Below are 12,540 nucleotides of genomic sequence, written 5' to 3' on the forward strand. Positions count from 1 at the left end.
TGGTACATGGTAGGTACCTTGTCATGAGTGGATATTGTTAACAATGAAGGCAAGATCAATTCGATCCAGCAGCCTAAATTTCATGGACTGGAAACTGTTGTCTAAAGCATGGCTTTGAGAAAGATTCTGAGCCTTCTTTCAGACCCGATTGGAACTTCACCTGGGTGAAGAGTTCTGTGATGGATTGGAGATGTCTGCCATGGGAGCTGCCTCAGCAGCTAGTAGCACAATGCCGAGGGGTACTTTCATAATGATCTTCAAGTACAGATAAGATTCTCACACAGATGACTTTGAGTCGTTTTTCTCTATAAAAATATTAAAATGCAGCATGAAATATAGAATATAAAAGTATAAAAGTAGGCTTAAACTATACAAGGATATTTTTAATTAGGAAAAAGAAATTACTTGATGGATGGTGGATTGTAGAAACTGACTAAACTGACCTTGGGCTTGGACATATTCATGGACAATGTACTGCAAACACTGGGTTCCACAGGGAAGTTAGTTTGACTTAGGTCAAATCTTTATTCTCCTCATAGAGATCCATAATGCATATCAGCATGTTAAAGGTTCAGGAAATAAAGCACACTACAAGGAACCTCTTTCATTTTATGCACCCAGAATTTTCCAAGTTGAGGTGACCATGGAATTTTTTTTGCCTAACATTATTATCATAGGAACATGATAATATCTGCATTGATAATTGTGTTATAATAACATGATGCTGTACTACAAAGTTTATAATACCATCTTTTTTGGTCCTGGTGTTTGTGGAGCTCCATCAGTGAGAAAAAGAGAGAGACAGAGGTAGGCAGAGACCAGTCCATAGTATTTGTTTTTTTTTTTAAGAGAACAATTCTTACTTAATGAGAATTGGTTGTATATATATGGCAGAAAGTGAAGAAGAACTAAAAAGCCTCTTGATGAAAGTGAAAGAGGAGAGCAAAAAAGTTGGCTTAAAGCTCAACATTCAGAAAACGAAGATCATGGCATCCAGTCCCATCACTTCATGGCAAATAGATGGGGAAACAGTGGAAACAGTGTCAGACTTTATTTTTCGGGGCTCCAAAATCACTGCAGATGGTGACTGCAGCCATGAAATTAAAAGATGCTTACTCCTTGGAAGAAAAGTTATGACCAACCTAGATAGCATATTCAAAAGCAGAGACATTACTTTGCCGACTAAGGTCCATCTAGTCAAGGCTATGGTTTTTCCAGTAGTCATGTATGGATGTGAGAGTTGGACAGTGAAGAAGGCTGAGCGCTGAAGAATTGATGCTTTTGAACTGTGGTGTTGAAGAAGACTCTTGAGAGTCCCTTGGACTGCAAGGAGATCCAACCAGTCCATTCTGAAGAAGATCAACCCTGGGATTTCTTTGGAAGGAATGATGCTAAAGCTGAAACTCCAGTACTTTGGCCACCTCATGCAAAGAGTTGACTCGTTGGAAAAGACTTTGATGCTGGGAGGGATTAGGGGCAGGAGGAGAAGGGGATGACAGAGGATGAGATGGCTGGATGGCATCACCGACTCGATGGACGTGAGTCTGAGTGAACTCCGGGAGTTTGTGATGGACAGGGAGGCCTGGCGTGCTGCGATTCATGGGGTCGCAAAGAGTCGGACACGATTGAGCGACTGAACTGAACTGATGGCAACTTTGCTCTGAGTTCAATCACTGGCTTTGTGACTGACAATAGTTAATCTTTGGCTGATGACAATCAATTCTGAGCCTGAACACATGTTCTGAAGTTGCTTGAATCTGAATGACCCAGCAGACACACAGATCCCACAGATGTGGGCCAGTCACAGAACACTAAGGCTCATTCATTTTAAAAGTTTCCAACTTTCAGTTGATTGCTTGGTACATAAAAGACCCTTCACAAATAACTTTTGAGTAAATGAATGAAGACATAACTGAAAGAATGATAATGGTTACTATTTGTCCACACAAGAAAAGCTAATTATGAAACCACTAGGTATTGCACCAAATCAAGGAGAAATTTTTAATTGAACAGTAAGTCTGAGAAATAAATGAGATTTCTTTTTTTGTTCTATGAGAATTAGCAAGTTAGATCTACATTTGTTTGAATTATACATACTAAAGAAAATAGCATCTTTAGGCAGAAACTGGATAATATTATTGAGTAACTTTGTCCTTTAATAACTTGGATACGTTTGTATGAATTAGACAAGTCACATAATTTCCTTGTTTTCTTGACTCCAGGACTAGGTGATCTCTAAAGTTCTTCTCAGGTCAAAAGTGTCTGAATCTATTCACTTATAAATGTGATGCTTTGTTGCTTTTTTTTTTTTTTTTCATTGCAACATTGGAGAAGTGCATAATCTTCATTATAAAACCAGGTCAGAGTCCAGACTGAAAGGGCCCCAGGAAAGCAGAGAATTCCAGGACATTTTGCAAGAATTTCTTCACTCATTAAAGGAATGTTCATAAGAGAAAAACAAGAGCTCTGTTAACAGATTTCAATGCAGAAGAGCTGTGTGAAGGCCTTTTCACTAAATATATATTGCTTAGAGAGGGCAGTGGTCTCCTCTGTGGCCATCTTGATGACCACAGGTGAGCATGGGTCAACAAGGGGACTGGTGTGGCACAGGCCCTAATAGGGGCCAACACTTACATGTGCTTATTAAGTAGGAGCCACTGTTCTAAATGCTCTAGTTATACTAGTTTATTCCTGACAACAATCATATGAAGTAGGCGTCATGATTATGAAAGTGAGGATTTCACTGATGCATAACTTGGGGTGTGTATGCATGCTCAGTTGTGTACGACTATAGCCCACCAGGCTCCTCTGTTCATGGGATTCTCCAGGCAAGAATACTGGAGTGGTTGCCATGCTCTCCTCCAGGGGATCTTCCCAACCCAGGGATTGAACCCACGTCTCCTGCGTTACAGGCATATTCTTTGCCTCTGAGCCACCAGGAAAGCCCAAACTGGGGCATAAAAGGTTAAATTTGCCCAGGATTATGGACCTAGTAAGTGATGGAGGTAAATTGGAACCCACGTGGTAGAGATCCAGAAGTTCTGCCTGATCTTTTATTCTGCTGCCCTCTGTTCAGGGTATCATTTAGCCACTGATGAAAGCGAAATAGACAAGTCACTCCACATTTATGAAGAACGCCCTGGCCTAATGCTGCTGGGGATGGAGGGGAGGGGAGACGATGAGAAATTCATTGCTCTGCTAACCCAGCTTAAAAACAAGCAACTTGCTCCCAGCAGAATGGAATGATGACTAGATTAGAAATTCTGGGGAAAGAGCAGGTGGAATTTGAGTGAGCCCTGAGGGATGGATTTTAACAGATAAAGTGGGAGGAGAGCATTGCAGGTTCAAGCAACAGTGAGGATTTTGTTGTTGTTGTGTTCTTTACTCGCTAAGTCCGGACCAACTCTTTTGCGACTCCATGGACTGTAGCCCCCAGGCTCCTCTGTCCACTGGATTTCCCAGGAGAGAATACCAGAGCAGGGTTGCCATTTCTTCCTCCAGGGGATCTTTCTGACCCAGGGATTGAACCTGTATCTCCTGCATTAACAGACAGATTCTTTACCACTGAGTCACCTAGGTGGATTTTGTTGTTGTTTAATTGCCAGCGTCTCCCACAAATCTCCTGCAGAGCAGGTGGATTCTTTACTGCTGAGCCACCAGGAAAGCCCAATGTGACTTTTACTTGGAGTATAATTCTGGAGATAGCATGGTGGGCTCTATCCTAAGCAGGAGGAATGGGGAGTTAATTCAGGGAAGTTTTAGTGACAGATGTAAAAAGGGATGGGTTGGTGGATATTGTGATATGGTATGCAGACCCCCTTTCAGAATAAAAGTCTTACCCTCCTAGTCACTGAGAATGATGCCATCAGAGAGCCCTCAGCTGTGAAGCCCCTTTACCTAGGGTCATGCCTTCCTCCTGGCATGACTGGCATCCAGTGACTGACTACTGTGAGGGTGTAAAGGCCCTCATCTGTCACTCCAGCTGGGAACAGCTCTGAAGGATCATCCCAGCCTCAGAACTCCTTACTCTGCTGTTGAAATTTTTTCTCTGCCCAGTCCCACCCCCTTTCTTTTCCCTTTGAAAGGTCATTATCCCAAGAGCTCTCCCTAATTCACCTCCTCCTTCATACCTTAAAGTCTGCATTCTGGGAACCTCCACCTGGTTCTAATGACTGCTGGTGTTCGGTAGGAATAAAACCCGCAGTTGGGCATGTAGCAAGTGAAAGAGAAGGCAAGTCAAAGAAGATGCCTGAACAAGGTAGCTAGAGGTTTGACAGTCTAAGCTAGCATGCTGTCCCCACTGTGTACTAAGTCACTTCAGTCATGTCCGACTCTTTGTGGTCCCATGGACTGTAACCCACCAGGCTCCTCTGTCCATGGGATTCTTTACCACTAGGGCCACCTGGGAAGCCTGGTGCCTTCCTTGGACAACTGTAAAGTACCCCTTAATGACCTCATTTCTCTTCTTGACCATCATAGAAATGGCCCCCTCTTCATGCGTACACCAGAGGGATCATATACAGAAGAAAATGAAAATTCCTTATCCTTCCTGCAGTGTTCTGCCTAATCTGACCCCAATGCTTCTCCAATCTCTCCATGCTCCACCACCCTGGCCTCTGTTCATTTCTGAAACATGGCAACCATATCCCACTGTCCCCAGATATTCCCAGGATTACATTTCTCATTTATCCCTCATTTATACCTCTTTCCCTCAAAAGCTCCTTCTCTGGGAGGCAGCCCAATTACCCCATTTAGAATATCAACCTCTGTCATTTTCTATCCCTGAAACTCATTTTTCCCCCCAAAGCAGTTATTTCAAGTTGACGTTGACTTTGTATTATTTAACCTGTTTGTTGGTGTGTTTTTTCCTCTCTAGCATGAGTGCTCGGTAAGGACAAGAACACTGCGTTCTTCTCTGTTGTATCCCTAGTCAGGAACATAATTTGTGCAGAAGTTAGTGAAAATCAGGGACATATAAGGAGTGTACTTCCAGTAGAAAACATGAGTCTCATTTTGAATATGTCGTGTCTGAACAGTCTTTAGAACAGTTACACCAGAAGTTTAGAAGACAGTTACCAATTTAGGTTTCTAGATAAAGACAGAGACAAGGGAGTCCCTCAGAGTGTCCAGGACCCTGTAAAGTGAACGGGGGCGGGGAATGAACCTGAAGAGCAGTTCCCTGGTTGCTCTGGGAAATGTTAATCTCAGGAGAAACTAATGAGTCTCTCTTTGAAAATAAGAATAGAACTCAATTCAGAAAAGTGAAAGTGAAAGCCACTCAGTCATGTCCAACTCTTTGTGACCCCATGGACTATACAGTTCATGGAATTCTCCAGGCCAGAATGCTGCAGTGGGCAGCCTTTCCCTTCTCTAGGGGATCTTCCCAATCCAGGTATCGAACCCAGGTCTCCCGCATTGCAGGCAGATTCTTTACCAGCTGAGCCACATGGGAAGCCCAATGCAAACAGATGTATTAAAAGAAAAATAAGCAAAGAGAGAGATAGAGGGAGACAGAGAGACAAAGAAAGGAAGGCCGGAAAGGGGGATTTGTTGACTCATGTGACTGCAAAGTCCAGAGGCTCAGGCTCAGGACTGATCCAGGGACTCAGAGTGATACTAGAACTCGGTCTCTCTCTTCACCTCTCTGCCCTTCTCTTCTCTGCATTGACTGCTGTCAGCTAGCTTCCTGTGAAGTGGACCACACGGCATGCAGATCACCAGAATCAGTTCCAGTCCCTTCAGTCAGCAAACCTAGCTAGAGACAGTATGCCTTCCACAACAAGTTTCTGCCACCAAAAACTTTCAAGGAACCGGGCCTAAGGGGCTGGTCTGGCTTGAGCCATGGGCCTGGAGGGCTAAGTGTTGTGATTCTGAGTCTCAGTGTATCTGATATGGTGTGCTAGAGGCTTCCACAACTCAACTGCGTGCCTCTCTTTCCAACTCCGCATTCAGTGATTTCACTTGGTAGCCTGACATTGGCCACGGTGGGAGTATTTACGCCGTGGAAACTGGCAAGTGCTGTCAATCAAGGAAGGCTCTTTTTCTTTGGAGAATGAGTTGTTAAATATCCAGGAACACCTCACTTGTCTTATGATCACTTGTAAAACCAAGGAATGGAAAACGGACCTCCAAAACTGAAAGAGTAAGAATGGAGGGGGAGTGGCTCCCTAACCAGAAATCAGGATACTGTTTCTGAGAGATGAGAGAATGAATGTTGGGCAGGGTCCTCTACACTGTATATTACGTTATATTGTATTATCACATCACATCATATCACGTTATATAACTCCTTGCACCCAAACTTCTGTGATTCAGGAGTCCCTTGTTTTCATGAAGCTCTAATGAACTTTCTAACATCTTTGGAAACTAGTGAACCAGACTTTAGAGACAGAACATGAGAGAACTAAGAAGAAAAATAATATGTAGACCTATTGCGTGTTAGTGGCTGGGGTGGGGGGGAAAGTCCACAATTATTTTCTGGTTCACTGTCTCTTGAACAGAAACTAGAAAATATCTAAAGTGAAGAAAGTGTTGACTTTATGCCAACTGAGTATGCATATTTTAACTTTTAGCCAGTAAAAAAAGGTTTAAAATCAAAGGAATAACAAATTCCCTATATATTTTAGGCTAGATACTTTATGCTAATTTCTAGTACTTTTATGAGCTATAACTAACCTTGGGCCTTTGAGAAATCAAATGTTAAGGCTTTAAGCATTTAGATATGAAACTCAGTCTAGTTAGGTAATGTACTCTGTGCTCAGGTTTTCAGCTGTGTCTCACTCTTCTCGACCCTTGGACTGTAGCCCACCTTGCTCCTCTGTCCACGGGATTTCCCAGGCAAGAACACTGGAGTGGGTTGCCGTAACTTCCTCTAGGGGATCGTCTCAACCCAGGGATAGAACCCACATCTCTGACATCTCCTGCATTGGCAGGCAGGTTCTTTACCACTAGCATCACCTGGAAAGCCCAAACAAAGCAATAGAAAACTGCAGTGCTGAGTTGCTCAGTCATGTCTGACTCTTTGCGACCCCATGGACTATAGCCTGCCAGGCTCCTCTAGCAGATTGTGGGTAGATTCTTTATCAGCTGAGCCACCGGGTGAAGTCCAAGAATACTGGAGTGGGTAGCCTATCCCTTCTCCAGCCGATCTTCCCAACCTAGGAATTGAACTTAGCTCCTGCAATGCAGGTGGATTCTTAACCAGCTGAACTATCAGCAAGGTAATTTCTATTAGTTAATACTTAACTAATAGGAAATTAATTACATTCTGTGTTTTGAAAGAGTCTTACAATGCAAATTTCGCGAGGATAAGGGCTTTGTTTCGCTCACTGTTGTACCCTTCACATTTGTATGTAGTAAGCGTTCAATGAGTAAGCGTTGAATATTGAGTTTAAAAATCTAAAAATGACAATCAGTTCAGTTCAGTCATTCAGTTGTGTCTGAATTTTGCTACCCCATGGACTGCAGCATGTCAGGCTTGCCTATCCATCACCAACTCCCAGAGCTTGTTCAAACTGATATCCATCAAGTCAGTGAAGCCATCCAATCATTTCATTCTCTTTTCATGGATGTCTATTATACTTAAAACTGTATCTGTGAATTACTGATCTTTGTTCTTTAACTGAAATTTCTTATTTTCTAAAGATGGAAACATGTATTGAAAATTCAGGATTCAACAGATATAATTACATGGTAATTCTAAGAAACTCCTAACAAAACTGCTCTATGTGAAGTAAAAATACCGTTGGAAGGCATAGGCAAAAGCGACACTCTCTCTAAATCCATTGGAAGTATCTGGGGTGCTCCTGGCTGTTGGAGTTCTGAGTATAGAGACACTTTCACTTTGAGGAAGCAGTAACCCCACAGAGGTAGATGCTAGTGTGAAAATCTGATCATGAGGTCTCAATGAAGAGGGGAGAAACTTGGGGATGTTGGGATGGGCCAGGCCCTGTAGACACAGTCCTGCATGAGATGGCAGAATGCAAACAATAGCCAGAAGAAATAGCAATTCATCTCTCTCACTGAGTAAGAAAATCTGAAACAGGGGTATATGAGAGAAAGAGGTCCGTGCCGACAGTGGCAAAGGAGAGGAACAAACTGGACTCAGGAGAGATGGGAGAACACTCAGAGTGTGGCTTCAGACTGAAAAGGGCTTTGCAAAGCACTGGGTCAAAACGACGGCGGCAGCGGCAAACTGGAAGCAATGCAGGGGTGAGCAGCCAGGCTGGCACTGATAGCGGAACACAGAGCCCAGTAATCAGGAGTGTGGGTTTTGGAGGCACACTGCAGTGGTTTGAAATAAACTGTTGTCAAATGCAGCCTCGTTTGTAAATGTGAATGACAGCCCTCCTTGAAACTCACTAGGTTGCAGGGAGCATGGAGCAACTCGGTATAACCTGGAACTCTGTTAAGTGCTCAATAAATGTTCATTGCTGGTATCTAGCAAGTAAGTGTTCTGAACCCTACTTTTAGTTAATGTCTTTTAATTTAGAATAATGAAGCTTTTGAGTTAGCCTGGAATTCAGACCTTTGTTATTTTCCTTCTTTTGCTATTGAGCTTTGGTTTCGTCGTCTGTTAGTGGGACTGATACACACATCACAAAGAAAGTGCCCTGCAGTGAGACTATTCATGCTGATAATCAATTAATACTCATCTCCCAGCTTGAGGGTCACATGTACACCTGTTTCTCTTTCCTAGAGTTAAGAAGAAAACATCTAGTGAGACTAGATTAATTGATGTAGTCCATGTTAGGCCTATCGAGGTGGGTAGAACAAATTCAAAATGCACTTGAGTTTGATTTGGATATCTTAATTTCAGCAGTGTGAAGATTTCTGTCAGCTCTTTAAATGTAGGATTCTGTAATGAAACAAAATAGAAACTTCAGATTTCTTGGGCATGTCACAGAAGAGAACCTGAGAGCTGTGGACTTCTCCTTTGAGAGTGTTGTCCTCAGTTACCTTAAGTTCCAGCACGGAAATCATCAACAGCAACGTCCCTATTGGCCGGAGCTTCCATAGTGACGGCCACTTTTGTTTTCCGATGTGAGACCCAGGCGGTGTACCAGGTGAGGTGCCCAAAGGAAACCCCAGGGACACTGCAGTTATTAAAATTAATTATATAACTGACTCGTTATTTTTCGGCTACCTGATGTGTTAGAGACCTTGAGTTAGCTCTGCTGGCAAATGTGTAACCATTAAAAATTCTCCACAGTCAGAAACTGGAAACATAAACTCACTCTTTCGGTTTTAGATTTTTTTGGTCTTGTAAAGAACATCGAAGGCTGTGGATTAAGTGCATTAGTTAGAATAATATATCCAAGGATTTAAGGAATTTGGGTCCAATTTCGAACCACTCCACTACCTCTGGCTTGACCTCAGCTCAATTCCTTAATCTTTTGGCTTCTTTCTCCATCTGTGCAAGATGCCTCTGGCAACACACTGAGTGCAGTAACTGTAGGAACAAATTAAATAATGGGCTTAATATCACCACCAAGATTGGAGTAAATAGCTCTTTTGCGGGATCCATTAGCTCAACTGAGAGTAACAGCACAGGATTCTGGGTCTATGATGGACTATGCGGAATAGCATTGCGTCAATCTGAATGTCCTGCTTTGCCCCTCAATGACTCTAGACAACAGATGAAGAATATTGGGAAAGAAAGAGATACGCAAGGAGAGAGGAGCGAGCTTGGTAAGTCAAAAGAAGAGCTACAAGTTGAAGAGATGGAGGACCAAAAGATAAGATGTGTGGTGTGATCGGAGACAGAAGCAGAAATGAGAAGACGGAAGAGGCAGGAAGGAAAACAAGAAAATGAGGGCAATGAAGGGAAGGCTGTGAAGTGAAGTGAAGTTTCGGACCGTAGCTTATTGGTATCCAGCCGGAGGGAAGGAGATTGCAGCAGAGCAGAGTGGGGCAGTGAGGCAGGGTTCATTCCAGGTGAGGCTTTGCTGCTGGTGGTGTCTTCAGTGGCTCCTTCTACCTTCCTGGTACCCCAGCCCTAGGCTCCGGTTCAGGGTAACCTCAACAGCTGAAGATGCTTAACCTCTCAGAAGTGTAAGAATTTTAATAGGATTCTGGAAGTGACAGATCTTGTGCTCATTCGCTTCAGTGGTGTCTGACTCTTTTCGACCCCACTGACTGGGGCCCACTAGGCTTCTCTGACCATGGGATTCTCCAGGCAATAATACTGGAGTGGGTTGCCATGCCCTTCTCCGGGGAATCATCCCTATGTAGGGATTGAACCTGTGGCTCTGGGGCTCCTGCACTGCAGGCAGAATCTTTACCACTGAGCCACCTGGGAAGCCTGGGTCTACCAGGAAATTAACTAAATGTTAGTCTGTTGGTGGAAAGGACCCTCCTTACTCAGTGCTCCTCAAATCAATTTCTAAGCTTTACTCACTGAGGATAACAGGATTTATAACCACCTAAGTACCACAGGTAGTCCCAAAGAGACTCATCTACCTGCTTTGATTGACTTAGAAGTGATAGTAAATGTGGTAATAAGGATACAATTTGTAGCTAATATTCATTGCTTACTTTGTGCCAGTCATATACTCCATGCAGTCTTCCAAAAGGGATCTGAGGGATTTACCATAATAGACATTGTAAGAGAGGAGGAAAAATTATACACACACACCTTATCTGAGGAAAACTGCAGCGTGTTCAACACAGTGCAATAAGAGGCTTTATAGAAATTCATTCATTCGTCTTCTCTGCCACCTTCTGATAGGTATTTTAAATAAGCCCTTTTCATAAAGAAACTGGGGAAACCAAGATTTGATATTATGTCCTTGGTTTGCTTCATGGGGCAGTATTAAAAAGAAGAAAACAACCCTGTATGAATCTCTCCATTTAATGACAATAGCAATTTCAAAGGTTTCCACCAGGGAAAAAAAAAAAAAAGTCACCTCCAAGATTTGATATTATGTCTTTGGTTTGCCTTCACGGGGCAGTTTTAAAAAAAAAGAAAATAACCCTGAATGAATCTTTCCACTTACGACAATAGCAATTTCAAAGGTTTCCACCAGGAAAAAAAAAAAAAAAATGTCGGTTCTGCCTGTCATCAAAGGATGGCTGAAACCATTGAAATGGATTGTAGTGCCCTGTTAAGACTCTGGAATATCCATCATATAAGGACCCTTATGACAAATTTCTCTCCCAGAATGAGCCAGAAAAGACTTTCTTCAAAATAAACTCTACTTTGCCATTCCTTGCACTTAACAATAAGAGTTACAAAAATCTTCATTTCCCCCTACTTCATTTGGCTGTGAGGAAGCCTGGAGCTAAATTTTGTGCTCAAATGCTGTTGTTTGTCTTAGCCAGAAGTTTTTTTTTCCTTTTTTTTTTTTTTTTAATATTTGTTTTTCATTGTAAACCACCTGAAGTCTCCTTGGAAGAGGACTTTGGTAAAAATAAGCAAAAGACAAAATACAATCTTATTGGGGCCATGATGAGGACATAAACCAAAATAGTTTACATAACACCCCCAAAATTTTTCTATTTGAAAGAGAATATTTTAAACAGAATCCAAGGAAGATAATATCTTTCATAGTGTTTATTGCATTTTTCATGCCCCTCACATTACATTTCAAACTACTTTGGTTACTCAGAACATAACATGGAGAGAAAATTAGCTGATTATTCTCATGTATCTTCTTGTCATATATCTAATTAAAGTTTTGTACCTTGTCCAAAACTACTTTCTAAAATAAACCAATTTAAGTCTACATTTATCAGTCAGGCTTAAAATGAAGAATGGCTTCACTCATTTCAACTATTCTCTGGCTAATAACTATGCTTAATTTGTAGTTTTATTTGGTTCCAAAATTTCTTCCAGGAAGAAAGCCTTTTCTTGTCCCACTGATTGATAACAGCACACGTGTTAGATCACATATCCCAAGAAGCCTGCATGTGAGCCAAGATATGAGTAATTTAATAACAAAACCCCATCATCTCACATTTGCTGCTTTTGTGAGTGATGGATCCCTTCAAAGAACAATGCCTTTCATCTCCAAAATTTTCATTACAGGTGTGATGATGATTTTTATTTCACTTAAAGATTATTCTTATGTTTAAACGTTTCAAATGAAATCTTACTTATGAAAAAAAAAAAGAAAGACATGAACAAAATAGAAAAGCAGGGAGAATAGCTAGAAAGAAGAACACAAATCTTGGGCGTAAAATAATTAACAAGGAAATTAATTCTAGCTATCCAATATGTACTTTATGTTCAACATTTTGCTGCTTTATTCCCATTCAATTTTAGCTTATTATATGCCTTACTTTCTTGCTTCTAATTATGTAGTCATTTCCATTTCCTTCTTTATTTGTTCAACACAAACACTAAATAAGAACTACTGTCAGGCTCTTCATATTATACAACATAAGCATCAAACAAAACAAATTTTATGTTTTGATATTTATTTTGCAATATCTGTTTTTGGTTTACAAACTTAATTATTATATAAAATAGTATTTACAAAACAGACTTGTCTATGACAAGGGAAATAACAATGTCAATCCGTGACACTTTAAGTTAAA

This window comes from Ovis canadensis, chromosome 16 (genome assembly GCF_042477335.2).
Source record: "Ovis canadensis isolate MfBH-ARS-UI-01 breed Bighorn chromosome 16, ARS-UI_OviCan_v2, whole genome shotgun sequence".
Taxonomy (NCBI): domain Eukaryota; kingdom Metazoa; phylum Chordata; class Mammalia; order Artiodactyla; family Bovidae; genus Ovis; species Ovis canadensis.